The following is a 27,800-nucleotide window of genomic DNA, read 5'->3' as shown; positions in this document are numbered from 1 at the left end:
ATCAATTTATATATATATATAGGGTAGTTTATTGAAATGGGTATCTCCATGGAGTCAGACTCATTGCATAAGACCTACACTAACCATTATTCACTGTTGGGGCATTCACAACCACCTCTGGCAATCCATTCCACTCATTCATTGCTCTCCAGGTATAAAGAACCTACTCTAAATTACAGACGCTAAGAAATTATATTCTTGGTTTTATCCAAGTGTAAGCAAACAAATTTTGCACCTGAAATGTTTTCATGACAGGGCAACTCGTATATATACAGGTATCCCTTTGATTAACGCGCTTTTAACCCTGAGGAGCTCACAGCTGATCTGACATCCGTGTGGGTATTTATATTTTAATATAAGTTGACGTGGACGCTTTTATGACCTTCGGTTTGCTCTTCTCTGATTGTTCATTCCGTGTGGTTATATTTTAATATATAGTTTACATAAAAAAGCAAAATGTTTAATATAAATATTCTTACACAATTCATTTTGTAGCTTGGAGGTCATGAGTAGCTGTGCATTCACATGTTATGAGTGATATTCCTCACTGTTTTTTGCTATCAGTTTGGTTTAGCATGTTATGTAAAGGTTTGTGATATATTTGACAATAAACTATCTGAGAGATACCGCGACCTCCGATGTCAGTATAGTATGGTTTATTTTTTTTTTTATTATTATTCTTTGTTCAATAATTTTTAGATTGTAACTGAAAATAAATAAACCATCTATTACAATAGAGAGCCAAAGACTTATTTATCATACATCTCCTCTAGGAGATGTGCTTTACATTTATGGAAAATACTCTTTCCTAAAAGAGTAGCATATAAAATAAATTATTAATACAGTAATCGATCGTTGACAAATTGCAATTTTTTCCATTGATTGTCAGATTTGATATATATGCGGTAACATCGAGGGATACTTGTACTGGAATTGAGCTCTCATTGTTCCCATCTGTTAAAAAAAAAAGAATAAAGCTGAATGTGAGAATTACATCACTCCTAGCTCAGTATCTCCCATAATGCAAAACACATCTTGCAGATATCTCTTCCCACTGAAGAGACCTCAATAAAGGTCGAAACTAGTCTGGGTAGTGGGCTTTCACTTAATGCATAACATTATACATATCTGCAAGGAGATGTGATTTGCATTATGGGAGATACCGAGCTAGGAGCAATGTTAGCTTGGTCCACCTTTGCTAAGAGTTGCCCGGTGTTGTACTACCTTTCCCCAGTCCTGAAGATATTTTCAGGTGCAAACTTTGTTTGCTCACACTTGGATAAAGGATTAAACTACATTTATTATAGTCGAACCTAGTGGAAAATAAACTTTCAACATCTTTCTCTAAATCCAGAGTAATTTAATAAAAAGGTGGCACACCTTTTGGCAACTGCTATAGTTAAAGATGACCTCGCCATTGCTTCTGCCTGGTATCTCCACTTCTTGGTCTGGCTCCCACTGAAGAGACCTCAATAAAGGTCGAAACTAGTCTGGGTAGTGGCCTTTCCCTTAATGCATAACATTATACATATCTGCAATGAGATGTTTTGCATTATGGGAGATACTGAGCTAGGAGCGATGTTAGCTTGGTCCACCTTTGCTACGAGTTTCCTGGTGTTGTACTACCTTACCCCAATCCAGAAGATATTTTCAGGTGCAAACTTTGTTTGCTCACACTTGGATAAAGGATTAAATTACATTTATTATGTAAGGAAACAAAGTTTGTACCTGAAGTGTTTTCAGGACAGGGCAATATATATATATATATATATAGGGGTTAATGGCTTCATATCACACCTTAATATCCCATAATGCAAAGCACGTATATATTGCTATGCATTATACATGGGTCTGGCTCCCACTAATTCGACCTCAAAGGTCGAAGCCAGGCTGGGTAGTGACCCTTCCCATAATGCATAGTATTATACATGTTCATAAGGATATGTGCTTTGCATTATGGAATTCTAAGGCAAGTGATATGAAGTAATTAGCCTCAATATATGAGTTGCCCTGTCCTGAAAAATTCTTCAGGTGTAAACTTTGTTTGCTTACAATTGGATAAAGGATTAAACTAAGAATATAATTTCTTGGTATCTTTAATTTATAATTATAATATAACCAAGTGGAAAAACTTTCAATAAGAGAACCTGTCCTCACTCCTTATTAATCACACACTTAGCCAACTTCCAAATGTGACTCCTTGTTTTACTCCTATGCGTATTGAAAATTTTCTTTTGTGTCAATCTTATAGAATCTCTTTAATAAGATTTTTATTATATCCTTCACTTCCACCCATCAGCTAAACTCTGTGATCCACAGACCTGTCACTAACTTGGTCACTCGTCTCTTCAATATCACCACCATTTCCTGATTCACAAGTAATTCAGGTGGTCAAATCTGTGCACTAGTAGTAGAAGTGCCCAAATTATAGCCTTGAAAGAGGGATAATAACCTCTGTATTTACATGTCTGTTTTCTTCAATGTCCAAGTAACTCCGATATTTGCCAACCCTTGCAATGTATCAAGTGGTGTGTTTGGTAAATTTTTAACAATCGGCTCGCTTTATGTGACCTATGGCCTTGTGCAGAGGTAGAAGGCCCTGCACTGGCAAAGCAAGTGCCCTAAACTAATTATTTTTTATCTTTAAGGGGCATCGCCATTCTATTTCGCCCAGGGCCCCTCAAAGTATAGAACCGGGGCTAATGTGACCAGGGGGAAAGAGGGACAAGCCAGTGTAAAATATTTTGCCATCATGTTTTCAGTTTTTTTCACATACTTATCTGTGAGCCTCTTATAGACCTTAGTAATATTCACGAGAAATTACACTATGGCGGTAAATTACAATGAATTATAAAGGTATTAACGAATATTTCAGCAAAACTGCGATCCACACCTTTGCTCTATCCTCATATGGACCATTCCACAGAGCTGTCACTAACTTGGTCACTCGTCTCTTCATTGTCATCAGCTTTAAGTCCGTTTCTGTTTGATGTTTAATTTAATATTGTGATGGAGGAGGTGAGAGAAGACTCGCCTTGGACAACGTATGCAGATGACATTTTACTGTGTGCAGATTCAAGAGAAGTGGTAGCTAAACTGGAAAGTACTGGAAGAGAGGTATGAGACTGAGCAGAAGTAAGACAGAGTATGTGTTGCAAAGTGAACGGCGGCCAGGAGACATCTAGAGCTGGAAGGAAATGTCATCAGGGAGGTGAGGAACTTTAGATACTTAGGTTCAACAGTGGAAGAAGATGGAGGGGCTGAGAATGAAGTGAGATGCAGGATACAAGCCGGTTGGAGGAACTGGAGAGAGAGATGGCTCGAGTGATATGTGATAAGAGGGTGCCGATCAATCTGAAAGGCAAAATTTATAGGACTAATGAGGTCAGTTATGACGTATGCTATGGAAACTGTGGCCCTGAGGAAAAATTACAGCAGGATGGAGGTGGTAGAGATGACAATGCTTAAGTGGATGTGTGGTGTGACAGAAAGGATTGTCTGTGACTATGTGAGGGGAACAGTGAAAGTTGTGAACTTAGGAGCGAATATGCAGGAGGAAATGTTTGGTCATGTGATGAGGAGGGAGGACGAATATGTGGGAAGAAAGGTCATGCAGATAGATGTGCAAGGAAGGAGGAAGCATTGGCAGTCAAAGAAGAGATGGGGGAGTTGGTAGAAGAGGACTTGAGGACTTAGATGTGGTGATAGCCCAACACAGGAGGATGTGGAGGAGACTCATCATTAGCAGCGACCCCACAAGTGGAACATGCTGCAGAAAATTTAATTGACGAATATTTCGGGTCGGTCTGTGGCAGGATGCATAGCGAGTGTTTTCAAATCCTTTCATGAAATAAATTGTGATAATAACAAAACTAAACAATAATTCAATATTTATTTTTATTGAATAATATTTTTCTAAAATTTTTATAATTTCCAAACAGAAATTTGATTTTTACTAAAATTTTTCTGTCGTACCCTCGTATCTGTGATTTTTATTTATCCACGAATTTACGAAAGGTGTGGCGTCCTATTCTTTCAATTGTTGCCCAGTAAATTAATCGTCATGAAATCAGAAATATGTTCAATCGTTAAACTGTTTCTAAGTTTTGAACATATCACATTCATTAAACTAAAACCTCTTTCAGCTTCTGCGCTACTGACTGTTGTAGGAACCGATTCACTTTTTCCCTTTATATTGTCATCCACAAAATCTTGAAAATCCTTTTTATTTATCTGGTATTTCAAAACTTCAATTAATTGATCTAATTTTCTTTCACCTTCCAACCAAGGTGAAGTTAATTTTTTCATAGGGCCATGTGGATTCATCTCGTAAATCGAATAGTTCTAAGATGCTGGGTAAAAGTCGCAAATTCATAAAATAATTGTGTGAAGCAATTTTTCTTTGGGAAGTGACATTATTTTTGTGTCGTTATAAGATGGAATATGCTTATATTTGTCAGATTCCATTAACTCATTAATTTGTTGCTCATTCTTCCCGTAATTGTTTTTAAGTTCAAAGGCATGTATTGTATGCTTTATTAACGTTTGAGCTTTGGTTAAATTTGTTTTTTGGGATTGAAGGCGCATTGAAAGTAAAGAAAATTCTTCCAGAATATCTATCATTAGAGCCAGATCTTTAAAAAAAAAAAAAATTATATTTGTTAATCTCTTTGCCATACCGGTATAAACTGCGGACTGAGCAAAATGCTGATACAAAGCACGATATGCTCGCCATACTGCTTTAGCAGATCGCAAACTACATGCGGCCCGAGAACTCGCCCAATTTTAATAATCTCTATATCGAGTTCCTTTGCTATAGCTGCAAGTTCTATCTGATTTTTATTTGATTGAATAAATTTTATCTAAAAATATTTTTAAATGATTTGTTTTATATCAGTAATTGAATAGTCAAGTGCTAGCTGATGCCTATGATTTAAACAATGCCAAACAATTATTTTTGGAAATTTTTACATTAATTTGGTAGCCACTCCAGACTTCCTCCCTAGCATTGTACTGGCCGTCAGAACAAAAAGCTATTAAATTTGATTGTAAATATTCATAATCAAATCCAAATTCATTCAATGTGGACATTAAAATATTTAAAATATTTTCTGCAGTTGTAGATATCAGTTCTTTCAATGCAACAAACAACATAACTGGATTGGAGATGGATGGTACACTATATTGTAATATATAATATAAATAGATTACTAAAGTACTTCTTTTCGAAATTGTGGACGATTGTAATGCAAATTTTAGACTTCTCGTTGATCACATTTTTAAATATTTTTATTCTAATTTCATTTCCAATATGCTCTGCAATATTTGTAGCACTATATCGCATATGTAAACAATTTCCTATGTCAACATCGTTTTTTGTTTGCAATTCTAGTGTCCCTTCAATATCAGCTAAGGATCTATTTCGTTTTATTAAACTATACACAGTGTTAAATATTTTCACAGTAATTTCAATCAGTTTAGAATTTATTTTTTTATTAAATTTGGTATAGCGTTATTGGCTGATTTCCTTAATAAATCCTGTACAAGACTATGTGATTTTGACAAATTATGTTCTCGATTTTCTTTTCTCAAAGAAGCCTGTCTAGAACATTTATTGTTTCCATTTGGGACAATCCAATACGTACTCCCATTCTTTTGATACATGCACATGTTCCTCCACAGATACTCCTAAATTTCCAACTTTTCATCTTCGCATCCCAGTGTTCCTTTATATCAAGCCATTTATACTGTTCTAAGAAAGGTAAAGTTATTAGTTGTTGTTCACACCTTACACCAACAATCTGGAAGAGAAGGATTAGATTTTTCTCCTAATAAGGAATTTTCATTATCTTCACAGATCGAATCTTCTATAATGCACATGTTCCTCCACAGATACTCCTAAATTTCCAACTTTTCATCTTCGCATCCCAGTGTTCCTTTATATCAAGCCATTTATACTGTTCTAAGAAAGGTAAAGTTATTAGTTGTTGTTCACACCTTACACCAACAATCTGGAAGAGAAGGATTAGATTTTTCTCCTAATAAGGAATTTTCATTATCTTCACAGATCGAATCTTCTATAATATTTGAAGAAATTGATTCTTCACAAAGTTCTATTGTATCTTCAGATGTCTTTGTTTCTGCATCTTCAAATTTTGTCCTTTTAATGTTTAAGAAGTTTCGTAAATCGGTTTGCCTCTTCGACATTTTGAATAGCAAGGGCTGGGGGAAAAAATGTCTTAACATTTTTCTAATGGAAAAGCATTGTTGTTCTTACATACATTTCGTAAAAAACAGAAGAATATTTATTGTTGCTTATTTCTATTTCATTTTTTCAACTATCCACTTTCTCGACCGCAAAACTCAAACCCTGATTAAAATTATTTTAATTATAAACAAAAAAAAAAAAAAAAAAAAAAAAAAACGAAATAAAAACATACTGTATAAAGAAAATTTTCCTATATTACCTACAATCTACTTATCCTATAACCTATTTTACCTACAACGATTATTATTATGTATATGTATTATATATGTATTATCAAGTGAAATCCTGAACAAAATAAAAAAAATGTAACACTAATATTACCACTCGTTTATGACTGGCACAATTATACATTGTGAATAGTCGATCAAATGACCAGAGACTAGCCATCGCGAAGAATTTTTATATTTATCAATAGTGCAACAATATTGCATTTGCAAGAACTTAATGTTGCAAGTTCTTGGAAATTCGCCGAAAAATAAGGCATTATTGTTTATTCAAATACCTAGTACGGGATTGATAACTTATTTATGTTTTAATGAATACAGACATTGTTGAGTAAATCGTTTCCAAATTCCCGTTCGTAAATTGAGTTTGTGTTTTGTGAATTCTCCTTTATGCATTTATTTATGATGATGATAATCAGACTTAAGTTTAAGTCTAGTCGCCGACTGGAGGAACTTTTTCTAAGCCTTTTTTCGACCAATTCCCCAGTTAGTCGATCTCTGGCGTGGGTAAGCAGGTTTTTCCTCCCAGAAACTCGGGTTTTTCATCCCGTAATCTCAAATAATTGACCATATTACCCACATTATTGCAGACAGTGACACATATCTTGTTAGGGTTAGGTACCAAGAGATGGCAGCACTTGTTTGCCAGCCTCTTCATCGGTGGTTGCTATAATTAGTGATAGACATGGGCCAGCTATCTCTGATTGGCTGCTGGTGGAGATTCAACTGCCCACTCAGTGTCCAAAAGCTAGATAGGGTTAAAAGGCCTCGCCTACTGCCTATAAGGGAATAAAAGGCGTTAGCTGATTTTTTATTTATTAATAATAATATATGTGAGTGTTTATTATAAAATTTCAAAATATTTACGAGAAAAAGTATATACTATCATTCATCATCTATCCTTTCATAAAGAATTTTAATAACCGGCTCGCTAAATTTGAAAAATTTTAACAAGTCGGTCCCAACACACCTATGAATATATCCCATGCAGAGACATAACTCATGGGAAGAGCACAGTTTTACGAAGTGGAAAATGGAATGCAATGAAAAACCACATTGTGGCGTTTGCGCGCTATGGCGCTTGACCGCACAAAGAAAGACATAAGTTCGAGTCTAGTCGCTGACTAGAGGAACATTTCTAAGCCTTTTTTCCGACCGGTTCCCAAGTTAGTCGATCTCTTCCCCGGGCGAGCTGGTTTTTCGTCCCTTAAACTCAGTGGTTAAATTCTAAACGAATAAACTTCAGGGCCCTTAAAGTATCTTCTTCTTCTCTTCCATCTAAGACGGGTTGAGTCTTCTCTTGAGCAGAATCTTCCAGTCTTCTCTATTCCTTGCTGTTCGAAAAAGTTCCTTATATGTTCTGCATCCCAAGATGTTCTTTATTAATTTCAGCCAGGTAATTCTTGGTCTTCCAGGTCTTCTTTTTTCAGTTGGAAAAGTATTGATTAGGACGTTAGGAAGTCTGTCTGCATCCATGCATACAGTATGTCCAAACCATCTCAGTTGTTGTTTTCTAATTTTTTCTATTATTGTCTTTTTATATAATAGTTCTTGTCTGACTGTGATGTTTGTTTTCTTTTCTATCCAACTTGTTCTATTTATTTTTCTTAAGCATTTCATTTCAAATGCCAGCAGTTTTTTCTCCTCTCTTTTTTTTAACTGTCCACGCTTCTGCTCCATAGATGACTGTTAGTATAATTATTGCTTCATATAATTTGATTTTGGCTTGTTTAGATATCTTGTTTGTTTTCCAGATTTTCTGTAATTTTCCCATGGTGGTCCATCCTATCGCAATTCTGTGTTTGATTGTTTTGAGTTCATCTATTGTTTCTGTTAGTTTTGATCCAAGGTATATGAAGTTGTCTACTTGTTCTATTTGTTCTCCGTTTAGGGTGGCTGAGAAGGTAGTTCTGTTCCTCCCTATTTTCATCACTTTTGTCTTTTATATATTTATTGTCATGTCATATGTTTTGCAGGTTTCGTTTAGCTTGTTGATCAACTTTTGTAGTTCATTTGGGGTTCTTGCAAGAAGGACGAGATCATCTGCATATTTGATATTATTTATGTTTAAACCGTTGACATTGATTCCAGGCTCATTGTCTATTGCTTTCTTTGCAACTTCTAGATATATGTTGAATAGGCATGGGGATAATAGGCATCCTTGCATTACTCCTTTTTGGATCTCTATGGGTTCTGTTGTCAGTGTGTCCTTTTTTAATTATTGCATTTGTCTTAGAGTAATATTTTATCAGAAACTATTATATATTTGTCTATTGCTTTTTCTAGTAGAATTTTAAGAAGGATTTCTCTGTTGATGTTTAAAGTCCACAAAACAACAATATAGTTCTTTATGGTCTTCCCAGCTGAGCTCTGCTAGTTGGTGCAATGTGAAAATTTGGTCTATTGTTGAATAGTTTCCTCGGAAACCAGCTTATTCTATGCCTATCATTTCTTCGTAGGTGTTTTTTAATCTATTTTGTATAATTCTTATGAATATTTTATAGGTATGAGGGAGTAAATTGATTGGTCTGTAATTTCTGCAATCTCTTTTGTCTCTTTTCTTGTATATTGGGATGATCTTTCCAGTTCTCCAGTCATCTGGGATCTCTCCTGTTTGTAGTATTTTATTGAATAGGGTTGTTAAATATTCTATTGATATGCTGCCTCCATATGACCACAGTTCAGTAGGGATAGTATCAATGCCTGGTGCTTTATTGTTTTTCATCTGTTTTATTGCGTATCTAACTTCTTGTAAAATTTTTGGGTGATCATTATTTTCTTCTGTTGTTGGCATTGTAGTTTTTGTTTCCTTGGTGGAAGATAGTCTTAAAATGGTTTGACCAGATTTTTCTTATATATTCAATATTCCTGGTTTCAGTCATCTTGTTGTTTATCATTGTTACTGCTTTTGCTGAGAATTCCTTTGTAATTTCTCTTACAGTATCATGGAAGACTTTTAGGTTGTTTTGTTGGTATGCTTCTTGGCATTTCTTAGCTTTTTCTTCTAACCATTTTCTTTGGCTTTTTTGCATAGGTTATCAACTTTATTTTTTAGTGCTCTGTATTTTTCTCTATTCTCTTCATTGTTTTGTTGGTGCACAAGTATCTTGGCCTCTCTTTCCTCTTCTATAGTAGCTATGATTTCTTGGGTTATTCCACTGTTCGTTTATTTTGGGTTTGGAACCTAGAGTGTCTTTTGCAATTGATAACACCGTTTCTTTTCCTTCTTCCCAGTATTTTCCTCTGTTCTGGAAGATGGAGGGTTTTAATTTCAAGCACATCTGTTCTAAAAATCGACTTCTGCTTGAGCTATCTTTTAGTTTTGATAGGTTGATGTTTTCTTCTTTTCTGATATTATTTTTCCTGTTGAATTTTATCTTCACTTTGGCAGTAAGGATCTTAAAGTAAGGATCATAAATGTGAGGCTATTGCTAGATTGTCGCAACATTTTTTTTCTTTAATTTTATTTATTCTGGTGGAGTTTAAACCATCAGGCCTTCTCTTCCACACCACCAGAAACATTAAAACCAAAATTACAAATAATATAATACTTCTAACATATTAATTGTAATCGTTTGTAATCAGGCGACTGTTGATATTGACTTTATATACACACACTCGAAACTATAAACAATTGTTGAATGAATAATAACATAATGTAATCTGCTGGAAGGTTTTTTGAAATGTATGAAATGAAAGATTGTTTTTTTTTTTTTTTTTGGTGTACGCCTGTTATGAAGTGTTTAGATAAATATAAAAGTATTTACTGGTTTTGTGCCAGGTCTCAGCAATAGTCAATTTAAAAGCTCTGTATGGTCAGGAAACAAAACCGACCAGTCACATGAAGATGAAGAAATCGATACCTTTTATAAGTTGCAAGATCTAATAGACAAGACCAATAAGAAAGATATATTAATAGTGATGGGAGATTTTAATGCCAAAATTGGAAGTTCACCCCAGGCATGGAGGATGTTATGGGCAGGTTCGGAGTTGATAACAGAAATGAAAGAGGTGAAAGAATTTTGTAAAGTAAATAATCTATTTATCTGTAACACCCTTTTTTTCCTTAGACCTTCCCACAAATACACATGGACCTCACCAGATGGTACAACAAAGAACTGTATTGATTCTAATCAAACGCAATTGGAAATCATCAGTACAAAATGTTAGAACTTTAAAAACTCCAGACTTCGACACTGACCATGAACTGCTAGCAGCAAAAATTAAACTAAAATTCAAGTATCGTAAATCACAAGCTCCTATCAACAAAGTCGACCTGTCAAAACTGAAAGAGAAATCTATGCAAGATAATTATCAGACACTAATAGGAAATGAGTTTAGAAGATTATCCTATGAAAAATACATAGAAAATACATGGAATCAAGGTAAAAAAATTGTTACAAGTACTGCAAGAAACATACTTGATACAACATCAAGACCAAATCATGAATGGATGATCCCTGAAATTCTAAATACTTTAGAAGAAAAATGAACAGCAAAGCATATATTAAATATAAAAAAATACAGAAGAAAATAAACAACATTATAAGAATCTTAAAAACAAAATTGATAAAATGTGCATATCTGCCAAAAATAACTGGTTGAAGGAAAAAGCAAAATTCTGCGAAGAAGCTAATAAAAGGGTATACAAAATTATCAAAGTATTAACTAAGATCTATAAAGTTAAACCATTAACAATGAAAGATAAAAACAATCTAGAAACTGGGTCAATACAAAATATTAAAATAATTTGGAAGGGCTACTATCAAACATTATTTCAAAAAGAATAGGAGGAGGAAAGTATAACAGAAAAGATAATATATGAAACGGCACCACCCATAACCTCAGCTGAAATTATAAATGCAATAACCCAAATGAAACGTTCAAAAGCTACGGGTAAAGATGAAATATCTATAGAACTATGGAAATATGGTGGCCGTTAATTTCTTAATGAATTTATTTAATAAAATTCTTTATACTGGAGTAATTCCAACTGACTGGAAAACAAGAATTATTATACGAATTCACAAAAAAAAATGAGACAAAAGAATATGTGAAAATTACAGACCCATAACACTCTTAAGTCATAGTTATAAATTATTCATTCGAATTATACAAAAGAGAACACAGGTGCTTACAGAAAAAATCATAGAGGAAAACCAAGCAATATTCAGGCCACATAGATCCACTATAGACCATATCTTCACCATTAATAATATAGCAGAAAAATATTGGGAAAGAACCTGCCCATATCCTGTTGTTTTATAGATTTTAAGCAAGCCTTTGATTCAGTTAATAGAAACAAATTGATCACTGTCCTAAAAAACGTAAAAATGGATTCTGATATTTTAACATTTATTACAATTTATTATGGAGACACCAAAGCTTTTGTTAAAACAAACAACATTAAAACCGAGAATTTCAGAGTCGAGAAAGATGTAATATAGGGATACCCTCTCTCACCTCAACTCTTTATCATCTTCCTAGAAGAAGTCTGTAAAACCATAACCGATGAACCAGGTGTAAAAATCAATGGTACCAACATTAATCATATAAAATAAGCGGATGATATCATTATTTTAGCAGATTCTAAACCACAGCTAGAAAAAACTATTAATATTTTAAATGACTCTTGTAAAACTTATGGTATGAAAATAAATCTTCATAAAACAAAAATAATATAGGTAGAGAAGAAGAAAATATTTCTATAAATCTTGAAAATCACCTGCCAGAACAAGTTAATAAATATCTTGGCAGTCTTATAGCTAGTAACCTCAACAATATGGAAACCGTAAAACACAGGCTAAACCTAGGTTGGGCCAACATGAATAAACTAAACAAAATATGGAAAAATAAAAAAATCCCAACGAGTCTAAAATTAAAATTATATAAAACAATTATTATCCCAACGGCTACTTATGCTTCAGAAGCCTGGAGATTAACTCAACAACCAATCAAGAAACTTCAAGCATTTGAAATGAAATGCCTCAGAAAAATTAATAACACCCACTCGATGCAACACAAGACTAATGATCAAGTTAGAACAGATCTAGACTTCCCAGATAATATAATAGACACAATCATTAAGCATCAACTGAGATGGTTTGGTCATATTCAGAGAATGGCCCTCATATACTCCCATATTTAACTCTGAATGGATATATCGGAAGAAAAAGACCTAGAGGCAGACCAAGAAGTACTTGGATAAAGTTACTGGAAGAACATCCACATCTACCCAACTATAGAGTCATGATTGAGATGGCTAAAGATCGCGATAAGTGGAGAACCTTTCTTCTTAGTGGACTCAACTCGTTTCCAATCGGATGAGATGAGAGAGAATAGGCATAATTACCATAAAGGGAGAAAAGTTGCAAAACATAATGTTCTGGGGCCATGCCCAGTTAATAAAAAAGTTCTGAGGATGCGCTCTGGCTGAATTTAACCACTGCATAAACCGAAGAAAATTGCCCCTCAAATTCACTCTATTCTCAGACATTTAAAATATTGTGTTAGGGTTCGGGACCACGTGGTGGCGTCACTTGTTAGCTGCCGCCTTCACTACTTACCAGTTAATTAGTGATAGCCTTGGGCCAGCTATCTCTAATTGGCTACCAGATTGAACTGTCCACTCAGTCTCCAAAAGTTAGATAGGGCTAAAACGGCCTCATCTACTCCCTATACAGGAACAAAAACGCCTTTCTGTTCCTGCATAAAATAAATCAATTTTTTTTAAATAAAAAAAAGATTTATTTATTAAATGTTTAAATACCTTTGTGACTTATAGTCACCTGTTATAATCAATGACTAACCTGCATGTCTGTCAAATCAAATTTTTATTACATGACACCTCCAAGGAGTCTGATCAAGGGAGCCTCATCAAGGGAGGACCCCCTACTCTACAACTCAGTCTCCACCACTTAATCCACCAACTATAGAGAACCATCACCTATATTGCCCACCACCACTAGTATTTTTTGTCTGCAAATTGCATGTATTTTCAAGGTCGCTTTTTCTGTATATGAAAAATGGAAGATGAAAAAATGGAAGATGAAGATGCTACCTCCGTATGAGATCGAGTAAACCACCTTCAATTGAAGAAAAAAAAAGATTCCTCTCATGATGAGAATCAAACGGGCCTTTTCTAATTAAAGAACGCAATGTACTGTTCTTCCAATTACACGATGGAGGTGCTTAAATTTACTTAAATTTAATTTATAGAAATCTAGCCACACTTTCTAAGGCACTTTGAACATGTAGAATAGAGATCTTAAAGATCTCCTCTGGGGAAGACAGAATGAGGACTAGTTTTTTATGCAATATATTTTACATATGAAATAGTTTTCAAAACAGCAGAAAGATTCAAACCATGAAATGCATTTGAAGTAATGTTATTGCATTGTCACAACAGTAACTACATTTTATTGCATTGAAAGAGGGTTAATGGTACAGTGGGTTAATGTCAATGGCGGCTTGTACATAAGCACTGCGACACTGCAGCACCCCGAAGGAAAAAAACGAAAAAAATTAAAATTTGTTTGTGTTTATAAAGAATAACAATGCTTACAACATTATATAAATAAAATACAACATTAAAGGTTACAGCTTATGTTTCGACATTGATTGAATAGTTAATAATTGAAATTGATTAACGCTTTAGATTACGAAACAATTGCATTGCGATCTAACGCAGTTGCGGAATTATCACATTCGGTCAATTGTAGCTAGACTCGCCGATATTCGTATACAACACTGGTCACTGCACATAACAAGTGAATCCGACATTGCTTCGTGGTGAGGGCGAAATATTTTTCAAAAAAATATTACAGTGAAATATTTTTGGTAAAAGTAATTTTGGTCAAAACAAAATTTCGTATTTCACAGAAATAACGCGCGCAAGCATACAATTTATCTGTAGCGACATTGCTCAACGAGCAGTGTCGGATTCACTTGTCACGTGCAGTGACAAGTGCAAACGAATATCGGCAAGTATCAAAATTTTCGAAATATATAAATTTACTTATTAATAAATTGGTTACCGATTAGGAAAAAATTAGTTATTATTATTATTTTTTTTTTAATTTGGAATTTGCAGCATCCCCACTTAAAATTTTCACCGGCCGCCACTGATCAATGTTTAAATACGACTTGGCTTTTCTAGTTTGATGATGAGACATCAGTATACACAGTACCGTCTATATTACTTTTTTCTTCTGCGTATAAAGAAAAACAAGCCTGCTATTTGATTGCCTAAGGCAGTAGTGGCCAAACCTTTACGTTTCATGTGCCAAATTCTTCATGTACGAGTTCAAACGCGCCATGAAACTCTTGTACCCTTAAAAACTCGGAGTAAAAAATGTTACTACAGATATGATCTATTGATTTAATATAATAAGAAGATTCTCTCTGTAACTCAGACCCAAACACCAGCTCCTGTTTTCCTGCTATTTCAGTCGGATGTGTTTTATAGTGTCCATAAACATATGAATGTTTTCACAAACAATGCGCAATGGTTTTCCTGACAGATTCGCTTTACATTTTCCTGCTGTTCATTAAATTCACCCTTGATGTCACCTATTTTTCTACTACTCATTTTCTTTTGCACTGTGATGGGTAAAAACGATGCTTAACTTTCGAAAAAGTACGAAACTCCAAATGTTCACAAAGGACAAAAGCCTGCGACGCACCGCTGTTACTAAAGCATGGCGACTTAGGACAAAACAAATGAATGTCAAAAGATGTGTACGAAACAAAATGGCTAAAAATAATTACTGAATTTTAGCCTTTTTTTTCTACAAATCGGTTTTTAATTAATACCTTTTGCATAAATAGGGGTATCCAGAGAGTTCACCGAAAACAATTCATCGAAAAAGCAATTAATCGAAATACAATTCATCTTGCACCAGTTAATCGAAAACACAAAATTTATCGAAATGCAGTTGATCGAAAAACAACGCTTCATCGAAAATACAGTTCACCGAAAAATGAATTATAAGGCATGTGAAGTGAAGATGTTTATGGCAATTTTTTGCTTTGTTTTGTTTGGAGAGGGATTATTATTAATTGACACCTCAAGGGAGTCCAAGGACTTATCGAGGGAGAGTGTGCTAACAGCATCGAACGATTGGTCTCCTTCCAACTACTAACCGCGCTCAAACTTATTTAATTTACCTTTAGATTCTACTGTTTTTCTGACTTCGTTCGGAAAGCGATTTTTTGCGCGGCAATGTGACGACCGTTAGGCAGCTGTACTGGTTGCAGTGAATAATAAACACTGAAGCGGATATAATAGAGATGTTAAATGAATATTTCATAAAGGTGTTTCATCCTAGTGAAAATAACATCCTGCAAAACTTGAATTCAGTGAGGAGGGAGGTGGAACATTGACAGTGAGTGAGTTGCAGGGGCGCGCCGGCCATATGTGCAATGTGTGCGACGCACACAGGCGCCAGGATAGTAAAGGCGCCAAAGATTTGGTAAATTTGATATTTTAAATAAAGAGAATTTTGTCAGCAAAATACCGCATTCTTCATCTATGAATATCCAACTTGCTTTAGATGCATTGAACAAGCTTGTACGTGTATAATGATATTGTACACGTAGAAGCTTGCCATTCAAAACTCACCTTTATTTTTGGGTAGTGGTGGTGGTGGGGGGGATTGTTAGCAGTTTTGCTGGCTGAATGAATTCTAGACATATGATTTTGTTTTGCGTAATTTTATCACTAGAAATGATCCAATTGAAAGTAAAATTTGTATCACTCGAAAAATTTCAATCGAGATATAATTTTAATAACACATTTCAATATATTCCACCTATATATTTCAGAATTATCAGTTCGACTTGTTTGGCAAAATTTTACCAATTAAAATAATCTCAAGTGAAGCCAAACTGAACCGCGTCGACATCCCCAGTAATTATTATTATTAATAATTTATTTTGAATGGGGACAATATTATTATTATTATTATTATTATTATTATTATTACTGTTTATTTATTTATTTATTTTTGAATGAGGCTTGTATGTACCATTTTTTTTTTTTTTTAACTCCAGCTAGACTAACATGCTTACGGACAAAACTAATTTAATGGGCACTTGTGTATTTATTTATTTTATTTTATTATTTTTATTTTTTATTTTTATTTATTTATTTTTGTGAAACGTATTTAAAAAGTTAGTAACGCAAGAAAAGTTAGTAACCAGAGTGATACAACTTCGAAATGCAGACGACTTAAGAATAGCAGATTCGTGTATGCCACGAATATCCATATGTTAATGCTATATTTCGAAATAAACTTATGTTTTGAAATAACAGAAACTGCAAAATAGTTTTTATAACTGACGAATTTATTTATTTTGCAAAAATTTAAAATGTCTTTCATCGTAATTAAGGTTCTATGTTTACAGTTTTTGATAGAGGAGACGTTTTTTCACTTTTTAATGCGGCTTTTACTTTTTTTTTTTGTTTGTTTGCTTTGGACATTTTACAATAAGTAGTGATTTTCATTCGCTGACCGAACTCGATTATATACAGTTGACCATTGAAGAACGCGTGTTTGAACTACGAGGTCCACTTATACAAGTTTTTTTTTTTTTTTTTTTTTGAACAAATATATTATTATTATCATCACCCAGACAGAAGTCATACTTTCCCTTAAATTCATTCACACTAGATGCACTCACCACCCCTAAAGGCAGACTATTACACTGCTCTCTAGGAGAAAAACCTATCTCTACCCCTTTCTTGACTGTGAACAAATTTAACTTTCACATGATGCTTGAGAAAGTTGTCTCACAACAATTCAATAAATTCCTCTCTTTCTTATGATGAGATTTCTCTTCTACCCAATCAATGTTTGGATAATTACAGTCACCCATAATGATCACTCATTTAGTACCCATAAGGATAAATTGAATAAATAAGGATAAAACAACAGAAAATTATTTTGAAGGGATCCTCAGTCCATCTCTGTACGGTTCCAATGGGATCTCTCTTATGAGATCCCACTGGAATTCTATTCTTCTCAGAACATCTCTTTATCGACCCGTCAAAAGCCGTGTTAAGCAGCTTGATATAACAGTAGATGTTTGGATGATTACCCTTATTAAATTTTTATTTATTTATTTGCAAACAATTCATGAATTGTTTGCAAATATCGGGTGCATCAACAAAGGGAATATTTACCAGAACTCATTCAAAGAACAATGAATGAATACCGCGGTGAATTTCATAAAGCAGTAAATGCGCAAACACGAGTCAGTTCCAAGATAATTTATTTAAGTTCAGCAATCGAAATTATACATCAATTATTTAAAACAGAAAAGTCTTAAAACAGAAAACAGAAAACTTTTTTTTTGTGAGTGACCATTGGTTTACGCAGTGGGATTTTTGAAAAGAGGAAGGATTCGGTGAGGTACTGCTTGGTTTACACTCCGTAAACAATCTTGTTTGACGCGCCAAGTGCCACCTGAACATCTTCGCCCTTCACTGTGATTCTTTTAGAGCATTCGGTTACGCTGCCAGAGGACTTCATGACATCTGACACACAGAGAAAAATTTCTCTTCTAACTGCGTCCTTCACATCATGTTTCAATTTTTTCATTCCACTTTATTTCGCTAAACGACGAATAGCACGATCACCAATCATCGGTTTCCTTCTGTTCTCTCGAGGGGAAGACACCGGTGGCATTGAATATTTTCCACTCTTCTTGTTCTCTTCTGAGGTCTTGTGTTGACTTTCATGTTTGTTTTTGGCATGGTGGAGAGATGAATTAAGCGAAAGGCTATAACCAGGACACTCTCAGCAGTAAACCAAAAACACACTAAGCGTTGATTGTTGGATATCGAAGTTATTCGTGAAATAAATTAGTGAAGAGAGCATTGTTAACTGATGAAACAATGTCGAAAACAGTTCATTTGTTGTATCGAAATTATTAAAATAAAAATATGTTACGAAAAAATCACACACACACACAGAGCAAATATTACTATAATTTCAAATGTAGTCTAATTTCTTATCGAAGTTCTTTGTTCGATGCGTAATTTTTCTAATACCACAGAAATATTTGTGTTAAACTGCAGTACTTTTTTATTAGTATATTTATTTTATGTGCATTTTACATTTTAATGCAAAATTCGCACTAGCTACTGCATGCAGTATTCACATAAATTTCAAGTTTCACAACAGTGTAGGGAACAAGAATGCTGAATCTAAGGAGTCGATATGATCTTTCCATGATTCTCTCGTTGAGTTGCAGAATTAAAAACCCGAGTTTCTATACTCGCCTGTGCAAGAGATCGACTAACTACGGATCCAATCGAAGACGTTCCTTTAGTCGGGACTAGAATCGAACCGAGAACAGTCTGTTTTCGAGCAACCTACCTAGCGCAACTGACATTTCACAGGGCTATTGTCATATATTGAATAGGCTGATGAAAAGACGTTCAGGTAGTTGCATTAAATAAAAATAATCTTTCCTGAAAAACAGGATATGTATTATCGTGTTTCATCCTCAACTTCTTACGCATTAGATTTGATGGTCAATCACAACCTTACTCTTTAGAAGCCTATTAATACTCCAATATGAAATTCAATCCCATATGCATAGTGTGTAACGTCTGTCGAGTGGGTATTCCTGACAGGCCTCACAGGCATGGTGTGTCCATTAAAGTGATTTTTCTTTCTGCTTAAATATTTATTTAACTATTTCTTTACCCAATAATGTTTAATATGTTCCTATTTTATATACTTGTAAGTTAACCTGTTTCTTATTTATACCTATACAAAGTACATATGACAAAGTGATTTTCTTGCCAAATAAAATATAGTTAGTTTTATTTTGTACCAAAAAATATTTAATATTTTTGTTTTTATAAAACTGTAAGTTTATCTGTTAATTTACGTAAAACTATATAAGGTGCAATTCGCAAATGATTCTCTTGCCAAATAACATAAACTACTTTTATTTTTGTTGTTTTAGTACCCTTCTTGTATGTTTATTGTTTTTTATAAATTTTTTTGGTATAATTTCTGCTTTTTGTTCAATAAACTTATAATTAATATATTTCGTATTTGATTTTTACTCACTGATACGTTTTTATAAACGGGGGGGGGCGCCAACTAAAGTTTTGCACACAGGCGCCAGACACTATTGGCGCGACCCTGGTGAGTTGGAGGCATATGTGAGGAATTGAGTTGATATACCACCGTGTGTCTTGAGAGAATGTTTCCTCAGCGAGTTAACAACAGCTTTAATTTACCTCATTAACATGAGTCTTAGATTTGTCCAAGTTTCAAAGAAGTGGAAAGAAGAGAACATTACACCTCTTCGTAAAGTGGGCGATATGACTATGGCTTCGATTTACATGGGTTATGGTTATTTATTGGAGGGGCTAGTGAGGACTGGAATTCATCATTAGGGTTGATGATGATAACAATATTCTCTTTGATGCACAGCATGAATTTAATAAAGGAAAATAGTGTTTTAGCAATCTATTTATTTATTATAAGAGGGAGACAGGTGAATTGGGAAAATGTGATGTGTACCCCGTAGTATAATTAGATTTTGTTAAATCCTTTGATGGATTGCTGCATAACAAGCTGGTAATTAAAGTAAAACAGATGGGGTTGGAAAAGACATGTGTGCTCGACTGGAGATTGGCTGTTCCATAGCTATCAGCAAGTTGGATATGGTAGCGTGATATCCCTGAGGAGGAAAGTCACTAATGGTGTGCCCCAAGGACCAGTTGAATGTAACAACCTGTATGATGGGATGGGTGGGCTGAAAAGTTCTAATAAACACCTAGAACAGAAATATTAAAGAAACTTATGTAAATGATAAGGAAAACCCGTTAACATCCATTTTTCCTCAAATTGTAATAATGTATTCTTTTTCATTTAATATATATATATATAAGACATGCCAGAGGTTTGAAGAAATTCGAAGACACAGAAATTCGGGCCATCGAGTTTTTTGTGCTCCAAGAAACGTCGGCAACTGAGATTAACCAATTGCTAGATTGGTGGCCAAGTTTAAAACTGGCCATTCTGAGACAACAAATGCTCCCAGGTCAAGAAAACATTCCATAGCGATTACACCTGAAAACACCAATGCACCGCATGCCATGATCCTTGATGATAGACAAATAAAACATTGAAAACTGGAGATATCCAGGGAATGAGTTGGGGTCATTATCCACCAAAATCTGGACATGTAGAAGCTCTCAGCGAAGTAGATCTCGAAATATTTGAATGCCGACCAAAACAGAAAACGTGTGCTGTCATCTCAAGGGATTTTTAGTGATTTTGAGAAATCAAGTACAATTTTTTTTTTTTTTGGCTCGTATTGTGGCTGCTGATGAAACGTGACTTCGTCTCTATGACACCGAGAACATACAATAGTCAATGGAGTGGAACACAAATGTTCACCGCAAGAAATTTCGAACCCAAAGTCACCAGAGAAGGTTCTTGCCATTGTATTTTGGGATGTGGATGGTATAATCCTTACAAATACCTCAAAAAAAAAAAGATGAAACTGTTACATCATAAGTTTATTTAGCAGCTCTGAAGGAGTTGAAGGAGGAACCGAAAGGAAACTCCGCGGGAAACTGAGCAAAGCCATGTTGCTTTTGCAGGACAACGCAGCTACTCACACTGCTCAAGAAACCCAACAGACAATACACAGCTTGGACTTTCAATGTCTCCCTCGCCCACTGTATTTGCCAGACCTAGCCTCATTTTACTATTTCCTATTCCCAAATTTAGAGAAACACTTGAAAGGAACAAAATTTACCACAGATAATGAAGTCATATCCGCATCTGAGGACTGGTTTGTGCAACAAGGGGAAAGACTTTTTTCTCAGAATATTTCAAATGGCACCAGCCTTGTAACAAGTGTATAACGCTTCGTTGGGAAATATGTAGAATAATGTGTAAGTTACGTGGTTCTACCTCAATTCCTTCTTGGTGATTGTCACAAATTTTCAGCACACCCTCATAAAGTTTAAAAGTTTGAGAGGCACAGTGCGAAGCAGAATATAGGATGGTGGGTATGATATCTTAGAGGAAGTAGAGGAGATGAGGGATCTGTGATCGTGGATGAGGACCTGAAATTTCCAAGACATTTTGCTAAAATTGTGAAGCCATCACAGTTCGTTATGCAATGATGCCTTTAACATATATGTAGGCGTAAAGATGTAATGACTCTTGTATAAGGGTTTATTCAGACTGCATATCGATTGCTATGCCAAGATTTCGTTGCTTGATTTTCAAAAAGGATGAACATATGTTGTAAATGATTCAGAGACGATGATTAAGGTGGTTTCTAGTCTTTGGAATGTTGAGCATGAAAACAAATTGAGGAAATGCCATTGTAGACTCTAGGGGATAAAAGGACGCAGGGGGTCGTATCGAGACATAAGTTATTAAGGGGTAATTATTGTATTAATGAGTATCAGATTTTTCATAGAATGGGTGAAGACATGGGAAAAACAGGAAGCCATCCCTGAACGCTGTATGAAAAGGTCGTGAAAAAATGGGCAAGAACTGGGTTTTTTTTCGCGTGGTGAGAGTGGTTGGAACGCGGTGCCTGCAAGTGTAGTGGGTGTAAAGGCAGTTAATGCATTTAAGCCACAGTATGATGAGCTGTGTGTGTGTATAATGAAGGGCCATCCGATATGAGTCTTTGACTCTACGGAGGTGTAATAATAATAATAATAATAATAATAATAATAATAATAATAATAATAATAATAATAATAATACATGCATAAACGGCCGTAGGACACGTTAGGTTCCCGACCACCGCCGTATAGCGAATTTCATTATATAGTGAACTACTGCCTTTTTTTTATCAATTGCAGAATGCATGTACCATTAAAGCTACTGTCTAGATGGGTGAAGCACAAGTACTTTTCATATTTCCCTTTGTCTGTAATGGAAGTTATTTGGGAAAGGGAGTTTTGTGAGCAATTAAGCTAGCCCTCTGGGGACAGTTGTGTTAGCTAGGATCAGTTGGGAGCAGAATAGCCGTCGGTCTTTTGTATTTGTAGTACTCTGTTTCATTGTAATTGGCAGCTTGTGGGATCAGTGGGTTTGAATGTGAACTTGACTTGACGAAGAATTCTTCTGCAAGATCACGAAAAAGGGAGGAGATGTATGGAATGCCAGTCTCTCGATGAATCTGTGAATTTCTGATAAACCATGGGGCGTCCGTGATCTTCCTTAGGCACTTATTTTGGATTCTTTGTAGTTTTGAAATGTTTGATCGTGAAGTGTGACATCACCATCCGGTAAAGTAGCAATTTATTTTGAACCTTTGAACAACAGCGCAAAATTAACAATAAGAAGATTAAGAAAAAAAAATATATATTACATTTTTCACTTTATTTATTTTCTGTATGTTAGATTCAGTAAATACAATTTGAAAATAATATTTCACTGAAATAAATGTGTAAATTTAAATGAACGAATGGGTTTCATTAATGTGTTATGCAATATAAGTAAAGTAAGACCATATATATATATATATATATATATATATATATATATATATATATATATATATATATATATATATATATATATATATAATATATATTATTATTAAAAAAAGGTTTAATGACTATTACCGAGAGAACAGATGACAAGATATATTTAACAAGATACTACTAGTTTACTAGTTTCGTTACATGAACATTTTCAGGTATCATAATCAAAGAAGTATATAAAAAATTACAGACTTAAAATTGTACTAACAGAACAAGTATAAAAAACAGTAGCGCGTTTGAAAAAAAAATGCAAGTATGAGTTCCAAACAAACGAATACTACGCGCTGTCACGAGTGCGCCAGTACTGAACAGAAGCAACGTGTGCGTCAGAGAGATTGTAATTCAGGCTGTTGTTGATATGAGAGGAATCTAGAGAAATTTCCCTAGATTCAACAATCTTTCTTTCGAGTTCATCGTAGCACACATCGATGTTAGCATCCAAGTTGGAACTTTTAAATAGTGATACCTACTCAGAAATTGCTAATGACCCTACGATGTAACTACACAATAAAACTAATAATTTATTAAAAACCACCTTAGGGTTACAAAGAAACATTCGTCTTTCTCTTCGGTCACTTCATCCCTTGATACCTCGATTGTATGGTCTCGCCAAGATTCACAAAAATAACTGCCCACTCAAACCTATAGTTGAGGGCATACACTCTCTCACTTATAATCTCTCCAAATTTCTAGCGAGTTTTCTAAGAAATCTTTCTGGAATTTCTTCTTAACATATTAAAAACTCTGCAGATTTTGTTTCTAAAATCAAGGACATCAAACTTAAAAAAACAGATTTAATGGCCAGTTTTGATATTGTTTCTCTCTTTACAAATGTTCCTGCTCAAGAAGTCCTCGATCTTCTCAAGAACAAATTATCAAAAAAACTCTATGCTCTTCTCTCCAATTGCATAAAGTCAGGATACTTCAAATATGATAACAAGATCTACTTACAAAACTCAGGTCTGGCTATGGGTAGCCCACTCTCTCCGATTCTTGCGGATATATTTCTCAACGAATTTGAAGGAAAAGCTATTAACTCCTTTCACTTTAAACCAAAAGTCTGGTACCGCTATATTGATGATATTTTCCTCATCTGGGAAGACGGCGTCAATAACCTCTATTTATTTTTAGACCACCTAAACAAGTGCCATGAAAAAATCTCTCTCACCCTCGAACTGGAATCAGATGACTGCCTTCCCTTTTTAGACCTCAAACTTACCAGATGTGCTGAGAGCATTAAAATCTCAATTTTTAGAAAGCCTACTGATACTGACAGATACCTTCATGCTTCCTCCCATCATTATCCCCCACAAAAATGTGGTATTATTTCCACTTTAGCCCACCGAGCCAAATCATTACTTACAGAAGAAACAGAAATTGAAAATGAACTCCGTTTTCTTAAAAAAACGTTTATTAACAATGGTTTCTCTCCAAAGAAAATTGACAAATTTCTTTCCCCCAGGCACTCAACTACTTCTGAAGATCCTTCTTCCCCAAGAGCCTTCATCTCCTTGCCCTACATCAGCTCTCTTTCACCAAAACTGGCAAAGATTCTCAAGAAATTCAACTTCAAAACGTGCTTCAGTACGGTTCCAAAACTTCGTTCATTACTTTGCAAACATAAACAGAAACATCTTCCTACTCAGTTTCCAGGAGTATACAAGATTTTGTGTGATTGCGGAAAGCCATACTATGGACAGACTGCTAAATCCATCCTTCTACGTTTGGATGAACACCGTAGAGATATCTCCTATAACATCACTAGAGCTAGCGCTCTCTCTAGCCACGTTCTCTTTTCAGCTAACTCAGACGAAGGCCGCCAGCACATTGTAAACCGGACTCAAACTGCTAACATCCATGTGTGCTACGATGAACTCGAAAGAAAGATTGTTGAATCTAGGGAAATTTCTCTAGATTCCTCTCATATCAACAACAGCCTGAGTTACAATCTCTCTGACGCACACGTTGCTTCTGTTCAGTACTGGCGCACTCGCGACAGCGCGTAGTATTCGTTTGTTTGGAACCCATACTTGCATTTTTTTTCAAACACGCTACTGTTTTTTATACTTGTTCTGTTAGTACAATTTTAAGTCTCGGTAATTTTTTATATACTTCTTTGATTATGATACCTGAGGATGTTCATGTAACAAAACTAGTAAACTAGTAGTATCTTGTTAAATATATCTCGTTATCTTTTCTCTCGGTAATAGTCATTAAACCTTTTTTTTAATAATATTCCAACCGAGTAAAAATGAATTTCGAAAATATATATATATATACAGGGTGTCCCAAAATTCACGCAAGATTTAAATATAGCGCCATTTGTGCGGTAAAGTGTTGCCAACAAGAAAAAAAAGACAGCGTGACAGCTGACAGTTCAGGGTTATTAAAAATGGAGCGCTACACGAAAGAACAGTTCGTTGAATGGATGCTTATTTTTTGAACAAAATCATCTTCAGCGATGAGGCTCATTTTCATCTTGATGGCTTCGTTAATCGAAAAAATTGTCGCATTTGGGGTTCAGAAAATCCACGAGTGATTGTTGAGAAACAAATGCATCCACAATGTGTCACTGTTTGGTGCGGATTTTGGGCTGGAGGCATCATCGGTCCATTCTTCTTCGAAAATGCGGCTGTTAAGGCAATAACAGTTAATGGTGCTCGCTATCGCGACATGATAATCCAGTTTTTTGTTCCTAAATTGCAAGATATGGATGTGGACGACATGCGATTTCAACAAGACTGTGCCACATGCCATACAGCCTGAGAAACAAATTCCTAGTCGTGTAATTTTCCGTTTTGGTTATCAGAATTGTCCGCCCAGATCATGTGACTTAACGCCATTGGACTTTTTTCTTTGGGGTTTTTTGAAGTCTAAGGTTTATGACAACAAGCTCATGCCTTGAAGGAGGAAATTGAGTGCTGTATCAACGAAATTCAGCCACATTTATGCAAAACGGTCATTGCAAATTTCGATAAAAGGATGCGTATGTGCCAGCAAAGCGTCGAGGCCATTTACCCGATATGCTATTCCATGCATAACCCTATACTGTATACCTTATGAATCAATAAGAAATTACAATTTTTAATTAAAAACATGTGTTTTCTATCAAAATTATTTCTTGCATGAATTTAGGGACACCCTGTATATATACAGGGTGTATATACTGTACATGAGTTTCTTCTGTTACTGTGCGTGAGATGAGTTCCTCGTTCAGCCTATCCTATATTTCTTTCCATTCAGGTGTCTTCCGTAGTAACACCCACTTGAACTTCCCAGTGTTTCCTACGATCGTACCATGTGAACATCAAGTCTAAGAACAAGCCTGCACTTAGGCTTTTTGATATATTCTATGCTGGTTTCATGGAAATTCTCAACTACTTCAAAATACGTAGCCTCATTAATTTCTCCTGAATTTACTAATATTTTCAGCTGTTTTTTGATATCAGTAGTTACAAATACTACACTTTTTCTGAACTCTAAATGTTTGCAAGATTTTCAATGTTCATGGCTACTTTTGTAGCTGAAATATTATATTTTTCAATTAAGCTAACGTATGTTTGAAACCTATACACTTGATCTCTTGCAAATGACAACAACAATTTACAACTTAACAGGGTATTTTACTTAAAAAAGAAAATATGAACGAAGCCCATCAAACATGCTTAAATTTCTCTCAATTGATGGACCCAAGGACAAAAGTCTTGTATTTCCATTCTCCAAATTTAGCTTAATTGATTCCTGCAAAGTCACAAATGTTTTCACTTCTTCAACTCCGACTGTGTATATATTGAAGTATTTGTATGCTTTCACTGTAAAACATTCAATATCAATTGGCAAACACTCGACAGCACACACACTAGAGACAATTGTGCATAATGTGTACCCCAAAACCAAGACCGATAATTTCCTCTTCAGTTCAGTTTCAAGTTTTTGCCACACATTATTTTTGCCAAGTATTTTGCAACCACCAAAATTGGTGTTCATGTTATCTGCAAACAAAGCAACAATTTTGTTTTGCAAGGCAAATTTGTCACTTATTCCTTCAACATAGCACACTGTAGGTCGAATGTTTCGACAGGTAAGGAAATAATCTCTGTAATTTGTCTTAACACCAGAATTTGACAAAATGTACCACACAACGAACGGAAAAAGTTTGATGTCATTTTTTGTTCGATGCATCTAAAGTGACTGTAAGGTTTTTTGTTTTATTCAAATCCTATGTTACTTCGCCCAATATGTATGGTAACAAAACTTTGGTAATTATTGCTTCTGATTTGGTACGTGCTGAAGAAAATTTTGAGTCTTAAATTTTCTTTATCAATATCAACAAACAGTTATTTGCGCGAAAACTTTGCCATAACGCACAATATAATAAGCAACAAGAGCTTTACTTGCAGCAATTTTATCGCATACGCTGTCACCATGAGATTTCACCATAAACGAGATGATGTTTTTAACTGAAGCCAGAGTCTTTTCAGCATCCTTATGTGTTTGGCTACATAGATGTTGGTTGATGCCTCTTCTACCTCCATGTGCAACGGGAAAATAATGGTATTACAATATCAGCATAGCACTTTTGTTCCTTCACTACACAGCCTGTCCAATTTTTGAGTTCTTTCTGGAGATCGTCATTAAAACTGCAGTTTCGCCTCTTTGACATTGCAAGGATAGACTTAACGCTTTCAAAAATAAGATTTAGTCAGACTTAAGTTCAAGTCTAGTCGCCGAATGGAGGAACTTTTTCTAAGCCTTTTTT

At 34.9% G+C, this 27,800-nt stretch overlaps 1 pseudogene; it reads right to left on the bottom strand.

The window, feature by feature from the left end:
• Positions 1–3,135: 3,135 nt before the first annotated feature.
• The window catches only part of LOC150108713 (E3 SUMO-protein ligase KIAA1586 pseudogene), a 36,661-nt pseudogene continuing 11,996 nt past the window's right edge, over positions 3,136–27,800 (bottom strand).

Source organism: Typopeltis vanoorti, chromosome 3 (assembly GCF_054136105.1).
Source record: "Typopeltis vanoorti isolate ZY-2024b chromosome 3, IOZ_Tvanoo_1.0, whole genome shotgun sequence".
Lineage (NCBI taxonomy): Eukaryota > Metazoa > Arthropoda > Arachnida > Uropygi > Thelyphonidae > Typopeltis > Typopeltis vanoorti.
This window is presented reverse-complemented; position numbering and strand designations above follow the sequence as displayed.